Below are 16,526 nucleotides of genomic sequence, written 5' to 3'. Positions count from 1 at the left end.
CCACTTTTTGCTGACATGATTACATACACACATACTAATTAAAAAGGCAGTTTATGGCTACACCTGACTGCTGTTTGTACAGTTGTCCCTTAAAGACAAAAATGTTGTTGTGTAGACCAAAAGTTATAAATTCCATGAGCATTTTATTATGCTCATAGTATTCCACACCTCTTGTTTGTAAAAAGCTGTGTATGGCCCGAGTCACGGTACATTATAGACCTACAGAGTAAGAGTCCTCATGGACTTAATACACATGAGGATTTAGCAGTCCATTTAGGATATTAATACTATGTAGATATCTCAAATCACTGAATTTTGAAACACTAATGAATTGGTCTTGTGCTTCTTGTATGTTCTTTTCTTTTTCTCTTTGCTTCTCCTTTTCCTTTCTTTTCTTTTCACCTTAAAAATCTTTTTTATTTTTCCTTTATGTGTTGTCATCAGAACATGGTTTGCTTCATAAACTGCCTTTTTAATTAGTATGTGTGTATGTAATCATGTCAGCAAAAAGTGGTGGCAGAGCATAAGCCCATCTAAGGGCTAAATTATATGTGGATAAAATATATGCCCATTCAGGGCTGTATTACATGGTTTGGGGATGGCCAAATATGTATTTGATGCATTCATACCGCTAACCACAGGAAAAGCGAGTGATATATATCTTTGTCGTTTTTCACTTTTCAAATGTACTCTCAAGATGGCGCTCATTGTAGCCCTCGAGTAGTCCTTTGTTTTTGTCTATGCCATCACTGTGACGATTGCATTGTATGTGTTATAAAAGTAATGGCGGCGCGTTCCAAGTTGCAATTGACGAAGGCTCATCGCCGAAACGCGTCTTGTGTGTGCTGGTAGCCAAATAAAGAATCTTTGGCTTTGTACCCCCCTGTGAGTGCCGTTTCTAATTTCGCAGGACTGCGTATTGGATTTTGCAGCAAGAATATATATATTTATATTCACTGAAAAAAGCCATAGGTTTTACAGACGTTATAGTTTAGAATGAGCATTTAAAAAACCTTAGAAATTCACTGAAAAATCCATAGGTTTTAGGGAAGTTATAGTTAGAATTTTGCTTTAAAAAAACATTGAAATTCACTGAAAAAAACATAGGTTTCAGGGACTTTATAGTTAGTTGGACATTTTACTCATACAAAACCATAGAAATTCCGCTGTTATAGTTAGTGCAGCTAACTATAACTTGTGCCCCCGCAATGCACTGCACAGCGGAGCAACCGAAGACCCACAAGAGAAAACGGAGTGTCTGAAAAAGATTGATTGCTACACGTGAAACAGCTATATGTAACAACGCCTTCCAATAGAGGTCTAACAAGTGGTAGGGTGGACCAAGCCAGGCAAATCGATCCAGTTAACATAAATCCAGGAGTCACGATCTCAAGCCCAGGCAAGGCCTTCATGGACAATAGCTCTCAGGCCAAAGCCCATGGTCCCCTACCATTCCAGATAAAAGTCCAACAGGTCATCAAAACCATCAAGAGCATGAAAAACGATGGGGCCACAGGGCCCAATGGATTCCTGCACTGGTTTTTAAACTGGCACCAGAATTCTGGGCGTCACTACTAACCCCGCTCTTCACCCACATCTACTTAACTGTCACAACCCCGAAGTCCTGGAGGGGTTCCATACTGGTCCCCATCTACAAAAAAGGTGACCAGCTAAAGCCGTCTAATTATAGTCTCATAGCCCTGCTCGACCTGGAAGCTAAGGCATACCCCCATCTACTACTGTCAGATCTGGAGAAGTGGGTGGAAAAGAGAAATATAATACCCCTGCATCAGACTGGCTTCAGGCCACAGGCATCAACTTTGGACAACGTTCTGGCGATAGCGTATCTTTCAGCCCAGGCAAGCCTGAAGAATCACCCCCCACTCTTTTGCTGCTTTGTGGACTATGGTACAGCCTTCGACAAAGTAGTCAGAAAAAGACTAAGGTGGAAACTAGAAAACTGGGGCATTCCACCAAACCTTCTGAGGGCAATAAGATCATTATATGAGGACACCTGGGTGCGGGTTAAAACAAGCACCAGCACAGTATTTCCCAAACTAAGCACAGACAATGGGCAGAAACAGGAATGCATACTTGCCCCCATCCTTCAAAAAAGAAGTCAAATCGATCCTCCTGGATAAATTCACTTGAAAATAAACGCTGCAAATTCTGTTTGCCTGTTTGTCTCTCCCTGGTATTACTCTGCCTGAATCGACCACACAATCACATTTTATTACCTTGCACTGTTCGCTAAGTTTGCACAAATTGCCTTATGAAGTTTTCTTTCCTATTGTCCTCTTTTCATATGTATGTAAAGCGCTCTGATATCTGTTAAGGATCCTGTTCGCGCTATACAAAACTCTGAAAATAAATAAATAAATACACGGCGGATTTGGGAGAGGCTCCAAAAGTATCCAGCTTAGTAGCCCGAAGACTAGGAAGCGTGAGGCTGCCAGTGCTACAATATGCGGATGGCACAATTATAATGAACCACACGAAGGTGGGCCTACAAAGAGCCCTAAACACATTAAACAACTTTAACATCATTAATAACTTGACAGTCAACCAAGGAAAAACCAAGGTAGTCATTTTCAGACCCTTCCATTTGAAAAAAAAGGCACAGTGGCATCTGGGAAACGTGCAAATCAACTCGGCGGCCTCATACAATTACCCATGGGTCTGGCGGACGGAACGGGCTAAGGCGAATGTACACCTAAAACAGCAGAGCTCCAAAGCCAGTAAGGTCATACATCTATTAAAACAACTAAGCCAGCATCTGATTAGCCCGTCCGCAAGCCCAATTCTCACAGCCTTAAGAGCGAAGCTCCTTACAGCTATTAATTATGGCCATCTTGCCTTCCCTGGGAAACTGGACGCCCTCCTTAATACAGCCCAAGCAAAGGCGCATAAGGCAGTGCTTTTGATCCAGAGGACAGCGAGAAAAACAAGGCTAAGATTGGAGCTAAGTCTGGCAAGTCCTGATCTGATGTGCCAGGGGGAGACTATAAAGTCATATCTAATTATAGTAAGGGCACTGGCTAACTCCCTAAAAAATCACCTGAAACCAATCTTTGAGGGGCCAGGCTCAGCCTGGCACACAAGCCTTGGAAATGCAATCAAAGTATTGAAGATACAGGAAGAAAGCTTCAAGCGGCCGGACATCCTCCTGGATGCCTGGAAGAGAGCAGTTTACAAACAAGTGTGAGACATCTCCTTTAAGCGAGATTTTAAATCTCTCCGACGAAGCGCTCACTTAAATAGGTTGAATAACTCCTACACGGCAGGCAATCATACCTATGCGAGGCCCTCACCGCTCAGGCCCGAAGCAACATTTTATTCATGAGGCTGACCATGCTAGGGATTGTGGAATTCAACCCTACATGGGCCCGAAGAGGGGAATCCACAACTTGCAGGCTGTGCCACTATAAGAGGGAATCTTGGCTGCATCTCCTATGCTGCTGCCCTAATTTTAACAACAAACGTCGGTGACTTTTACGCCCGATCTATATCAAAAATGGCATAAAGTCGTACAGCGAAGTATCAGATCCGTGTTTTTCAACAACCAACACGACGGCCCTGGCGAGATTGGCGAAATTCATCCACCAAATTAGGATAGCCTTAAAAGTAGCCAATGAAAGTAGCGAATCCTTGGGGATGAGCATGGTAATCCCCGTGGAGGAAAGCTAATGGGATTTCTCAACGATGCACCAATGATGTACCAACAGCACCCTCCTCGCATGCCTTCGAAAGAACTGTGCCCCTCGAGAGACACTTAGCGGGCCACAAAGGGCAGTTCAAGAGCCCCGCAAACTAGATCATCTTCAGGGCACAAATGGCGCAGAGAACATGCACGCACGCGCTGGGGAAAGACTACACGGGTCTCGGGGAGGGGTGTCAAATTTTAATCTGTACCAAGGTTTAAAATCACAGTTTTTTAGCTTGTTTATACTGTATCATTTTTACTGTAAAGATTTTAATTAATTATACAGTTAATAAAAAACTTCAAACTTCACTGCTGATGACATCACATATTACTCATACAAAACCATAGAAATTACGCCATTATAGTTAGTTCAGCTAACTATAACTCGCACCCCCGCAATGCACTGCTGATGATGTCACATATTACATCATTCATGACATGGTCAGTGACATCACTGATGACATCACTGATGACATCTCAAATGACATCCAGTGGATGCGTTTTTCTTTAAAGTTTAAGTATGTATTATATATATAGCAAGGTGTATTGAAGAATGAGTGGGCGTATAAGTGTCTGGATGGTGGATTTAGTAGGTGTGTGACTGACTGTCTAAGTGAGTTATTTCATGTGTCTTACTGAATTCATGGGTTAGTGACTAAACTGTGTGAATGTCTGTATCAGTCTCTCTGCTGTTGTATAAGCTACTGCGTGGGTTGGTCAGTAGCTACATGAGTGTCTATATGGGTTATTGATTGGTTGTCAGAGTATTTGTATGGGTGCCTGAGTGAGTGTGTGGCTGCGAGGGAAGTGTGTCACTCTGTACATATTTGTTTGAGTGGTTGATTCACTGGGTGTATGGGCTCATGAGTGCATGTGTTGGTGAGTGAATGGATGTCGCAATGGTACATGTCCAAGTAACAACAGATGTAAAGGCAGTGTATGTGAAAGTTGAAGTATATAAATGACTATACATAAGAGTCAGTGATTGTGAGAGTGGCTGTATGGATGAGTGTGTTTTTGTATCAGTGATTGTAGAAGAGAGTAAGTATGCATTTGTTTCTGTTTGAATAAGTGATGTGGTGTGTGTGTATAACTGTATAGGTCAGTTTATTCTTTGCATGACTGACTAGGTGTGTGAGTAACTCTGGATGAGTGGTGGTGTGTGAGTGTCTGTATAGGTGTATGAGTGCTTATGATAGTGTTGTATTGATGAGTGACTATATGTAGAAGTGATTGTATGGGTGAATGAGTGGATGTGTGTGTAGACCTAGGAATAAGTGTGTGCCGATGTAGTAACTGGTATTGGTGTGTCTATTGTTTCGAAAATGGTAGTCTGTATTTTACAGTGGGTGTATCAAAGGTTATATTAGAGTGTGAGGAGGTGGATCAGATTTTCATGTGGATGATGTCATCAGTGATGTCATCAGTGATGTCATTTGAGATGTCATCAGTGATATCATCAGTGATGTCACTGACCATGTCATGAATGATGTAATATGTGACATCATCAGCAGTGCATTGCGGGGTTGCGAGGTATAGTTAGCTGAACTAACTATAAAGGTGGGATTTCTATGGTTTTGTATGGGTAAAATGTCCAACTAACTATATCCTCCCTGAAACCTATGGTTTTTTCAGTGAATTTCAATGTTTTTTAAAGGCTAATTTCTAACTATAACGTCCCTGAAACCTATGGTTTTTTCAGTGAATTTCTAAGGTTATTTAAATTCTAGTTTCTAACCATAACATTTGTAAAACCTATGGTTTTTCAGTGAACTTCAAAGGTTTTTTAAATATTAAACTACTATTCTGCTATTTGTCATTAGTACTGTTTTTCTGACTTTTCCACTACATAAATGAAAATAATACAACATAATCTAACATTTTGAAAATATATTTTCTCCCTTTTTTTGATGTTATCAAATTCTACTTAACTTCACTATTCACAGTGATGTTAGAGTAGTATCATCATAAACAGCTGGGAAAAAAAACAATCAACTAGATTGTTAAAAAAAACAAATGACTAATTCTTACAAGCACAGTACAAAACGAACACAAATAACATATCCAATACTATTTCCGATTTTTAAATCTTACCTTTACTCTGTAGTTTCTGTTCTCATTTTTCCTCAAGGCCAAATAATGTGTCGATTTTTTTTTTTAAATCATCCAGTATGAATTCCTTAAAGCATCTTCACATTTTCCCTCTAGGCCGAATAATGTATCTAAAATGTTTGTTTCAGAAAAATTAAATACGAGTTGGGTAATTCATAAGGCAATCTCGTTTTTTTTTCCAAGTGTGTATCATTGCAGTGACTCCAACCATTATTGCATTTTAAATATACAGTATAATGTCCACATGTGGTAGTAGCTCCAGCATGGAATACAATTGCCAGTGTTGCGGAAGTTCTTCCAGAAATAGATACTTGACTAGCACCACATTTTTAATTTTCGTTTCCACTTTTGTTCCATTTGGTCTACAGCATTGTAGCAATAAAATTACGTATTTTCCAAATCTTTGTAAGCATAATGTGGAGAACATTTAATATCATGATTTGCTTCTTGTACTAATTTAGTAAAAGGTACAGATTTGCAGTCAGGTATTGTTAAATATAAAAACCGTTCTCTGTCAACTATAGTGCTTGAAGTTAATGAACACTGTTATTTTTTATGATCCTATTTGTAATTGAGTCCAAATAAACTCTCAATCTGGATTGCTTCATCTTCTAATACTCCAAGCATAACCATCAGAAACTCTTGTGCATCTTGTTGTATATTAGGGCTGAACGTTAAAGATCCAGTACATGTATCCAAGAGATGGCGAATACCAGAAGCAGTATTGGTCTTACTTCTGTCAGTTCTCAATTGTTGAAATGAAGTATAAAGTGCAGAACATAATCTTTTTTCCTGACTTTCCATAATTTCACCATAAAGATCTTCTAGATAAAATATAATGTTTAGAATAACATTAACGTAGCAGTTGACACCAGAAGCATTTTCTAATTGGTATACCACAACATCATCACGTATTTGTATTTTCTGCTTCTTTACATCTTTTCTTTTCTCTTGAATTCTTTTCTGCTTTTGAACCACACTTGATTCATCAACATGTTTGCGTTTTAAACACACAACAGGTTTTTCATAAATAGGATATTCTCCTGAAGTTGCTGCATAGAGTCTTCTTAAACAATTATATTCTATTACACATTTTACATCAGCACTAATCTTGTTTTCATCAAAATCAATTAAATACAAACCAGACAATGTTATAACTCGAGATAATGCAATATATGCTATTGCCTCTTTAAACATAGTTCTTCCAACATTTACTAAAGCATTATCTCCACTTAAAACTTGAGATTTATGAATGGTTATTGCATATGCTAAACAGAAAGGAAACTGTAATCTACGAACATACAAGTCTTTTATCAGAAATAAAACGTACACACAACGCCCAATCTGATTTACCTCTGTAATCTGATCAAATTTAATTTTTAAGAATCCAATTGCATTTCTGTTTTGATATTTTACAAATTCAACAACTTTCCCCATTGCTCCATTCGCTAAACCTTCTTCAATATTCAAATTATGCCTCAGAATTACCCGAAAGTTTATACACACATCTAAAAGAAATTCTAAGCCATCAGTTTTTGGTACAGACTTTTCCAAAGAATCCAATTTTCCGTAGTTTATTTGAAAGAAGAATTGTTAATCCTTGATGCTCGATTTTATCAATAGCTTCAATGTGAACTATTTCTTGATTTTCCATTTTCAGAAGCTCTTGATTAAATGTAGAACACTCTTGCACTGTAGGCATTAAGCAAACTGCCATCTTCTTGTACATTACTACCACTGGTGTGCTTTCAGTTGTAAACAAGTTCTGTAGTAGACAAATGTGTAAAGCTTGTTTACCATGTTTGCTTGGAACACCAATTCTTACATCTTTCAGAATACTTCCATAATCTTCATCACTTGCTTGCGCATATTCTGAGTGAGTTCTTTATATTCAAAATGGAACCAGAGATTCACATTTCCAATACTTCCCAAAGATTTCCTAGTGTCTTTCATGTAGAAGATTTTTAAAGACTTATTCTCCTTTTACAGGAGTTAGTTGTAGCAGATCTCCTAATGCAATTAATTGTTGTCCTCCAAAGAGAATGTCATAATCTGTTTTTAAGACCTGTTGCCTTCTTAAATGTACGAAAGCAAACATTAAGTTTGAGGCCATGCTCACCTCACCAATATTTAAAAGTCTCATCTTCTTCAGCACTCTTGACACTTCATAAGAAGCTTCTCCAGACAACTTATGATATTCTAATTTATTATCATGCTCAACTGGTAACATCAGTTATCTATGCAAAGTAATTCCTTTAACATTGTGCGCAGCTAATCCAGTTGGAGCTGTTACCACACAAGATAATGTGAAGCAGTAGTTTTTTGAAGATACCTGGTCAAAGCTTTCATTAAAAAACTTTTACCCATTCAAGCTTGACCACTGATGTACATCAGAATAGGTTTAAAATATGTAACAAACCATGTTCTATCTGTTCTCTCACTTGTACATATATTTCTTTCTTTTCAATATTGACTTGTTCTTCTAACTTTCCTAATGTACTATTCTCCTCTTGTGCTTGTTGCATTGCAATTTCAACCTCATGCATAGCAATTGCTGCTTAATTTTCCACTATTGGTTGTCCTAGTGGATCTTGACTACATGGACCAGAACTTTGGCTATCTTGAGAACTTTCATTAGCAACTTCAGCTGTAATAGTCTTTTCCTGTTTAACTTCATCATTCAACATTTTTAAATAAGTAGGGAAAATTGAACATGCAATGCTATCTTTACATGCACTAAAAGAATCTTCGTAGCAGTCGAAATCTCCAAGTAATTCACTTTCGCTAGGCCATGGTTTGAAACGTTGGAGAAGTGCTAAATAGGCAAATTCTCACTTTTGTGGAGTTTTGCAACCGAGTTTCTTGTGGTTGATAAGGTTACCTTTTGTGTGTTTTACTAAACATCCATGACATCCAACTAATGCATATTTTCCTTTTTTTAAATTCTGTTTAACATTTCTTTTAAAGCTGTAATGTTGAAGTACTTCATACAGACAGAGCTGTTCCAGATGTCGACTTATTTTAGGATAATATGTATCCAACATATTAGTTTTAAGAATTTCTGTACTGTCAGGCTAATTTGCTGCTAAGTATTCAATTTCTTCTAATGATTTCAACATCTATTTCGTGAGCAGGCAAGACCTAAAATTACCCAAATGATCCCTTGTGATTTTGAATATAAACATGAAGAGCACAAGCGGTCTAAACATTCATGGCATCCAATTTCTCTGTGGGAAAGCATTTTCAAAGTAAAGCTGTACAATTTTTTGCTAAGGCTTTTCTTTTGTACAATTACTTCCCATATTTGATTCATCTCGTTTTTTTCTGATTTCGTTATATACGATATAACGTAGCGTGCAACAGCAATTGAGTTGTCCGCAACATACTGGATGTCCATGTTTGCATTCCACATTTTTAAAATAACCGGACTGTAGTCATTAATATACTTTGACAGTTCTGTTCTTTTTAAATTGTAGGTATTCCTTGAAGATTTGCAAGTTATTGTGTGCCTAACGATAGAAAAAAAAGAATTTACTCTTCCTTTAGAAATTACTGGACGTGGAAATCCAAACTGACACTTGGTATAAAAGTTTCCTTTAGACTTTCGTCGGCAGTACTTTCCACAATGGTAACTTTGAAAACGTAAAACCTTCTATCTCCTCCTTCTCTTGGAATCTCACATGTCAAATTCTGTTCAATGAAAAACAATACTATTTCATCTGAATCAGTTCCAAATTTAGGTGCATCCCTGATCCATAATAGCATATGTATATGAAGAGACCCTCTCGCTTGGTACCCAAGAGGTGGATTCTTTTTATTGCAGATAAAAGACATCATAGCTTGAAACCTATGATTAAAATATCTGCACACATTTACAGGATCCAAAGAACACAGTACTCCAGGTGTCTTCATTTTTATATTGGAATTTGCTTCTCGTAGAAATTCAAGCAAATCTTCCCATGCATACTCCAACAGCTAAGTGTCACAAACCATGTTGTTGTACCTAAGTTCCGTAACATACACTTCAGTTCTCCATGACGACGATACCAATATTCATTTGTTCCTCTTTGACATGCCATCAAATTAATTAACTGTGCTTCTAAATTTTCATCTGTTTGTTGAACTTTCTCCACAAATTCTTTCACTGAAAGAACTGATTGATGAACTCCAGTTTTCAGTATGTGGTTTACTGCATGGGACAGAGAAGACAGATCACTTTCAAACAAAAGGTGAAATATATATGGAATACACTGTCGAAATTTAGGATCTTCAGAGTATAATCTTGTTGGGTGATATTCTGAAGCTGGAATCCATACAGGTCGGTCATCATATCATCCACCTTCTCCAGTAGGAAACAGCTGTGGAAAAAAACACGCTTCTAAGCTTTTCTCCCATGCACTCATTGGAGTTCCCTTTGCCTTTTTCATTTGAAACAACTCAATGCTGTTTCCTATTACTTCTTTTGAATGTAGAGGACATATTGAGTAATGTTCATAAATCTCTTCACTCCTTGACTTGTCCACTTTCTCTATTTGACCACTTGAAATTTCATATTCATCTTCCAAAGTTATTACCTGTTCTTCCACATTTACACTTTTATAATAAATAATATTCTCCACAAGATATAACTTAGCCTTTTGAACTTTTTTAACATCCACAAATTCTTGCCATATTTTCTGACTCTTTGATGGTACTCCATTTACTAGAACGACTACTGCTTCATTTTCCTCTTTGTCTCCACCAACAATTTGAATATTTTTCTTAAAATCTAAAGGTAAGTACACCACTCTTTCTTTCAGCCCTCTTTGTAAGTCTATTGGTGGCAGTTTACCTGTTTTAGGCTCCATGCGAATTATAGTTTGAAATGTATGAACAGTTTGAATTAGAACTGACTCACATGTATTCAAATATGCCAGTTCCTCCGGAATAACTACTAATTCTAACTTATTATGTACTGCTCTAGCTGGCATTTTGTTCTCTTCTAATTTGTTCTAACAATATTTACAAACATGTTGGTCACTGCCTAACTCAAATTGACCTTCCACTAACAAGTAAGTTGCAAATTCCTTTCAGTTATCATTATTCTCCTTTTCAGATTTCAAATACAAATCAACATTCCTAGTTTGAATTTTATAATTAGTACGTCCACAACAAACACATAGTTTGGAATTTCAGAGCACACTCTGTTAAACTTTCCAATTTCTTCTTCAAACTGATCAATTCTAATCACTCTCCCATCTTTTTCATCTGTAATTCACAAACTTTCACTTTCTATGCACTGCTCTTTTGAACCAAAATATCACAACTCAATATCATCACACTTTTTTTGAACATCTAATAAAGAACTGTGTCAAAGCTGTATTCAGTTCACTTAAACATAATGCAGGACTTTTTACATAGTACACTTTCCTTAAAAACTGCTGCATTTCTGAATGGTGTAGTTCTAACATCCTCAAGTGATGAAAAACACTTTTATACACTTTTCTTGAAAGACAAGCCAGAGAATGCCCATGTTTCTCGGTACATTTTCCTTGCATTACATGGATCTAGTCCTTGTAACAACCTAATCTTCTGTTTAAAACTTGTCTGTGCATATTCTCGTCATATATTTTGCATTATATCAATAGATTCCTGTTGAATACTACAAATACTGCTACAATCCCACTTATACACAGGAGCTTGTGTGCATTTCCCTTGCACTTCTTCAGCTCCTAACTGTTCTACACTAATACTAGCCATTTCTTCTTTTGGAACAGGACAACCATTCTTAACTTCGTAGCAACGACCTCCAATATCAACTGTAAATGTTCGTAATACTTTTTTTTTTTAAATTGTCTAGTGTTTTTACCGGAAGAAAGTCTTTTTGTAGTACTCTCATTTACTTGTAATCTACATTTTTGACAGAACTCCCTCTGCAACCAACTACAGATAACTTTGTAGATACTATTTTGAAAAATTGTTATCTGTATACTTAGAGAAATATTGTCAACTAAATGGCACATGTAAACATTACCCTTATTAGCTTAACACTTCTATCGGCAACTTAGCAAGCATAACAGTGCTCCATATTAACAAAGATATGGTACAGGGTTCAATTTCATTGAGGATGTGCTTAACCAAAAACAGATCAACTTTTACTGACCAACAAAAACGATCAACATGGGGATGGAGAGGGGGGAGAGACTAAGTAAGATGCCATTCCCATTTAGGTAATGTGCCAGCCCACTCGTGGATGGACCTTTAGAAAACCTTGTAATTACCTTAATTTACCTTTACGTGTGCTTTAATACTGTAACCAATACTTTGTGCCCCTGAAAGTACTGTTTATAAAAGTAAAGAAACAGAGCTTTATCTAGTATAAAAATAGCACACAGTGGGAGTGAGACATCCCCCATTAGCTGGCTCGGAGAAGGAGAGCTGTGGGCCGTCGGCTCCTAGACGGACAGCTCCGTGCCGGGTCACAGAGGGAGAGCTCTGGGCCAGCGGGCTGGCTCGTAGAGGACGAGGTGCGGGCTGACTGTCTGGCTCGTAGAGGGAGAACTGCGGCACATTTGCTCACAGAGGAACAGCTGCGAGCCGACTGCTATAAGGAAAGGTGCAGGCTATCACCTTGCAACGGGATAGATGCGGGACGGTGATGTGGGGAGAGGAAGCATGAAGGGTGTATCTCACAGAGAGAGCTGCGGTATATTTCCAGTGTTGGCTTGCAGAGGTACAACTGTGGGCCCGGGTTCGCAGAGGGAAAGTTGAGAGGCGGTGGGCTGGCTCATACAGGAAGAGCTGCAAGCCGACTTGCTGGCTCATAGAGGGAGAGCTGTGGCTCATCGGCTCGCAAAGGCGAGAGCTTCGGGCCGGCTTGCAGAGGAACAGCTGTGGGCACACTGCTATAGGGAATGGTGCGGGCCGTTGGCTTGCAAACGTATAGGTGCGGGACGGTGATGTGGGGAGAGGGAGCGTGAAGGGTGTATCTCGCACAGAGAGAGAGCTGCGGTATAGTTCCAGAGTTAGCTTGCAAACGTACAACTGTGGGCCTGACAGCACGCAGACGAAGTACTGGGAGCCGACCGATGGTTCGCAGAGGGAGAGCTGCAGACTGGCTTGCAGAGGAACAGCTGCGGGCCCACTGCTATAGGGAAAGGTGCGGGCCGTCAGCTTGCAAAGGGATAGGTGCAGGATGGTGATGTGGGGAGAGGGAGCGTAAAGGGTGTATCTCGCAGAGAGAGACCTGCGGTATATTTCCAGTGTTGGATTGCACAGGTACAACTGCGGGTCCGACAGCTTGCAGACAAAGAGCTGCAAGCCGACCGATGATTCGCAGAGGTAGAGTTGCGAGCCAGCAGGCTGGCTCGTACAGAAAGGGCTGCGAGCCGACTGGCTGGCTCGTAGAAGTAGAACTGTGGACCTGACAGCTTCTAGAGAGAGAACTGCGAGCCTTTGGCTTGCAAAGGAACAGCTGCGTAGGGAGAGCTGTGGGATGCTGCAAGCCAGTGATATCGTGCGAACGAGGATGAAGGGGGTAACTAGCAGAGGTAGAGCTGTGGTATATTTTCAATGTTGGCTTGGAGAGTTACAGCTGCAGGCCCGACGGCTCCCAGAGGAAGAGCTGCGAGCCGATGACTTGGCTCACAGAGGGAGAGCTGCCGGCCATGGGTCGACGGACTGGCTCACAAAGGGAGAGCTGTGAGCCAAGAGAGAACTGTGGTATATTTCGAGTGTTAGCTTCAGAGGCAGCCCTTCGTCTAGGAGCCAGCCAGGATGGCTTGCAGCTCTTTCTTTATGAGCCAGCCCCCTGGCTCACAACTCTCCCTCTGCGAACCACCGGTCGGCTCACAGCTCTTCGTCTGTGAGCCATCGGGCCCGCAGGTTTTTCTGTACAAGCTGTTGTGTCCGTAACTCTACCTCTACTAGCCAACACTGTGAACATAATGCAGTTCTCCCTCTACGAGATACCCCCTTCACCCTCCCTCGCCTCGCATCAACAGCCCACAGATATCCCTATGCAAGACAACTTCTCACAGCTCTGCCTCTGCAAACCGTTAGGCCTGCAGCTCTACCTCTGCAACACAACACATCACCAGCCCGCAGCTATCTCTATGCAAACTAATACTGAGAATATACCACAGCTCTCTCTCCAAAATACCTCCTTCACCCTCTCTCCATGGAATGCCTGCACATTTTAAACGTACTTGCAGTACAACACCTCCCTTGGCTTATATTCAAATATAGCGATACAAAAGGGGATGATGGACGGAGCGTTTGAGCAAATCAAACACTCACCCCCAGTCAACTGATCTGGGTTTAATCCATCACCATTCTTTAGCCCACTCAGCCACCCCATTTCAGACATGGCCATATGCAAATCAGTCTGACCCTGTGCCTCATGGGAACAGTCCAGCCCGAACTGCCAAGCCATGTCTTCCATGGACCGGAAACAAGCATCCTGGGACCGGTTTTGGATTCATAATCCTCATCAGCCAGGCTATCTTGAATCCAGTGGCCAAGTGAGCAAGGGACTCACGTCTGAGCATACCCTGCCACACTTAGGGCGAACAAAGCGATACAAAAGGGGATGATGGACGGAGCGTTTGAGCAAATCAAACACTCACCCCCAGTCAACTGATCTGGATTTAATCCATCACCATTCTTTAGCCCACTCAGCCACCCCATTTCAGACATGGCCATACGCAAATCAGTCTGACCCTGTGCCTCATGGGAACAGTCCAGCCCGAACTGCCAAGCCATGTCTTCCATGGACCGGAAACAAGCATCCTGGGACCGGTTTCGGATTCATATTCCTCATCAGCCAGGCTATCTTGAATCCAGTGGCCAAGTGAGCAAGGGACTCACGTCTGAGCATACCCTGCCACACTTAGGGCGAACAAAGCGATACAAAAGGGGATGATGGACGGAGCGTTTGAGCAAATCAAACACTCACCCCCAGTCAACTGATCTGGGTTTAATCCATCACCATTCTTTAGCCCACTCAGCCACCCCATTTCAGACATGGCCATATGCAAATCAGTCTGACCCTGTGCCTCATGGGAACAGTCCAGCCCGAACTGCCAAGCCATGTCTTCCATGGACCGGAAACAAGCATCCTGGGACCGGTTTCGGATTCATAATCCTCATCAGCCAGGCTATCTTGATTCCAGTGGCCAAGTGAGCAAGGGACTCACGTCTGAGCATACCCTACCACACTTAGGGCGAACAAAGCGATACAAAAGGGGATGATGGACGGAGCGTTTCAGCAAATCAAACACTCACCCCCAGTCAACTGATCTGGGTTTAATCCATCACCATTCTTTAGCCCACTCAGCCACCCCATTTCAGACATGGCCATATGCAAATCAGTCTGACCCTGTGCCTCATGGGAACAGTCCAGCCCGAACTGCCAAGCCATGTCTTCCATGGACCGGAAACAAGCATCCTGGGACCGGTTACGGATTCATAATCCTCATCAGCCAGGCTATCTTGAATCCAGTGGCCAAGTGAGCAAGGGACTCACGTCTGAGCATACCCTGCCACACTTAGGGCGAACAAAGCGATACAAAAGGGGATGATGGACGGAGCGTTTGAGCAAATCAAACACTCGCCCCCAGTCAACTGATCTGGGTTTAATCCATCACCATTCTTTAGCCCACTCAGCCACCCCATTTCAGACATGGCCATATGCAAATCAGTCTGACCCTGTGCCTCATGGGAACAGTCCAGCCCGAACTGCCAAGCCATGTCTTCAACTGTCTGAACTGGGGTGGCTGAGTGAACTAAAGAATGGTGATGGATTAAACCCAGATCAGTTCACTGGGGGTGAGTGTTTGATTTGTTCAAACGCTCCGTCCATCATCCCCTTTTGTATCGCTCTGTTCGCCCTAAGTGTGGCAGGGTATGCTCAGACGTGAGTCCCTTGTTCACTTGGCCACTGGATTCAAGATAGCCTGGCTGATGAGGATTATGAATCCGAAACCGGTCTCAGGATGCTTGTTTCCGGTCCAGGGAAGACATGGCTTGGCAGTTCGGGCTGGACTGTTCCCATGAGGCACAGGGTCAGACTGATTTGCAAATAGCCATGTCTGAACTGGGGTGGCTGTGTGAACTAAAGAATGGTGATGGATTAAACCCAGATCAGTTGACTGGGGGTGAGTGTTTGATTTGTTCAAACGCTCCGTCCATCATCCCCTTTTGTATCGCCTTATATTCGAATATACCTATTTGTATGAAAAATCAACCCACAAACTGTAAACATAATATATCTGTTTTTTGTTTCATCTGCCTCAAATTAATAACACATAAATACCCCCTCCCTTCACCACTATTTCCACACCAACCATAATTTCCAAACGTACAACATTTTCTTTATCTCGGCCAAATATATTTACTAACACAAGTCAACGCTGTATCTGATTTACAGAACTACAGGACAGTCAGCTTGCAAAGGGATAGCTGCAGGACTGTGATGTAGGGAATGGGAGGGTGAAGGGGGTATCTTGCAGAGAGAGAGCTATGGTATATTTCCAGTGTTGGCTTGCAGAGGTACAACTGCGGGCCCCAGGACTGACAGACGAAGAGCTGCGTGCCGACCGGTGGTTCTCAGAGGGAGAGTAGCGAGCCGGCAACCTGGCTCGTACAGGAAAAGCTGCGAGCTGACTGGCTGGCTCATAAATGGACAGCTGCAGCCCATCTGCTCACAGAGGGAGAGCTGCGAGCCGGCTCA

This window comes from Lissotriton helveticus, chromosome 8, assembly GCF_964261635.1.
Source record: "Lissotriton helveticus chromosome 8, aLisHel1.1, whole genome shotgun sequence".
Classification (NCBI taxonomy): Eukaryota; Metazoa; Chordata; class Amphibia; order Caudata; family Salamandridae; genus Lissotriton; species Lissotriton helveticus.
The sequence above is the reverse complement of the archived record's forward strand: the minus strand, read 5'-3'. Positions refer to the sequence as shown.